Raw genomic sequence first — 2096 nt, 5'->3', positions numbered from 1 at the left:
TTCTTCTAGTTATCTAAGTGTTATCCATTCATGAAATACCAGCCAGCAGTACACAGCCAACAAATACATGTGTCAAGGACCGGTAAGTGTCTTCAAGAACCTCTTGATATCTGTGTTTCCTTTACAGCACTGGAAATTTTATACAACTTTTGAAGGTCTCCAAATAGCTTTGATCCTAAAGTGCAAAATACATATAGCATTGCGCCATTTAATATATATCACTTTATGGTGATAGCTAGCAGCCACGTTATAGTTTGGATATCCAGATGCAGGTTAAAAATTCGGAAAATAATTCTCTTATTAACTGGGTATTCCACTGGTGTTGCTGTTATCTTATAAAAAACAGAAAAATGGTTGAACTCATATGTTCTTCCATATGAACGTACTTTAAGTTGTATACGTATAAAGTATTAACCTTATTCACCACTGCTGGTAACTCCACATGTCTGATTTGACGTTGGATTCAGATTATGATAGACTTTTGCATTTGATTCCCTTTCTGATGCGGTTCCAGAAGGGCTTTGAGTCTTCTCCTGGGATTGAACAAGAGAGCTTTTTAGGCAAATGAACACCGCACCATTAATAACCATTTATAAGGAAAAGTGAGTTTGCGTGTTCTCCTCATACCTGCACGAGGTTGTCTCCAGAAAATCTGCCAATCATGTAAGGTTAATGCTGCCTATGTAGCCTGAGATGGTAAAGCCTGAAAATGAGCTCTCCACAGTCTGTAAAATGCATGGGCACTTTTAGTATGCACATATGGTGTTTGTGTGTCTGTCTCATCTGTTTAGTCTGCTCATTGTGTTTTGCCCCTTGCACATTTTCATTTTTGGATCTGAGGTGCTCCACAGTGTTCTTGTGTTCATGTTAGATAATCTAAAACATCTTCAAATGACCTTTTGTGGTTATAGGTGACACGCAAAAGGAAGTGAACAAAAGCTGGCTGTCAGTGACAGAAATTCACCATTTGAGGAGAGACAAAGAAAAGGAACACTCTCTGGCTGATCTCTCATCCCACCTCTTAGCAAATTGCTTGTTGATTGTGTACAGACATTGTTGATGGTGCTCTCCTGTACCAATAAAGCCTAGTGTAGAGCAGAGCAGGGGCCCTCTAGGTCTTTTTATTGTAACGAGAGTACATTTTGGCCGGGGCTCCAATTCTCAGCACGAAAAACAATAATAACAACATCAGCACACAACCCCGAGATCTGGACCTCAGGCAGAGGCAGGCCCAGGGAGAACTGATATGCTGCTAATGTTGCGGGCCGCTGGTACCGTCCAACACATAATGCACTTCTGAAGCGACTGGAACTGCTGTTGGCAGCTCAAATGTACAGTTAGTGAAACAGTTTTAGGACTCAAACGTGCAGCTGTTTAGAATACATGTGAGCCCAGGCCTTAGTGCTAGCCCACCCCCTTCCCTCTTTCCTGTACACACATTGGTATAGAGAGAGATTCCTAGGTCTCCTGAAGACAAACGAAAGAGAAGGAATCCATGTCCAAATAGTAGGGAGTTTACACAGAGACCACACAACAGCATCACAGCGGTCTAATCTATTTGTAATTAAAATGTTCGCTCTGCAATGTCCTCACCCAGACAACAACATATCCATCTTGCCTTGGCCTTGTTATGATCATGGCCTGTTTTTTTTTCTTGTTCTCCTTTCCCCTTCTGTTCTCAGTTGTTGTTCCTGTAACATAATATTTGTTTATGCTTGTGTGTATCTGTGAAAGATCTCTCTGTTGTGTTGGTGACATCTTGAGAAGGCAACCCATGACCCACTAAATGACTCACAAAAGAGGGACTTTATTATGTTTATTTTTTAACCCACTCTCCGCCAGTCTCCAAACCTTTAAAACATCTACCATATACCACCAAACAGGCAAAATTACATTAGGAGCTGGACTGTATTTCAATAAATATATATCTACTACACACATCCCATCCCCACTTAATGCAGTGCAGTGCGTGAAATCAGATTCTTACAGTTAGTACATTTGGAGTAAAATGTTCTCATTCCTTCTTGGACAACTTTCTTCTACTTTATGGTAAGTCCAACGGCAAAAAGAAGAGATGGGGAGAACGGAGGAAAAAG

This window comes from Rhamphochromis longiceps, linkage group LG7, assembly GCF_057381845.1.
Source record: "Rhamphochromis longiceps isolate RC_006_pf linkage group LG7, R_longiceps_female_GT1.1, whole genome shotgun sequence".
In the NCBI taxonomy this organism is placed as follows: domain Eukaryota; kingdom Metazoa; phylum Chordata; class Actinopteri; order Cichliformes; family Cichlidae; genus Rhamphochromis; species Rhamphochromis longiceps.
Note: the sequence above shows the minus strand (reverse complement) of the source record.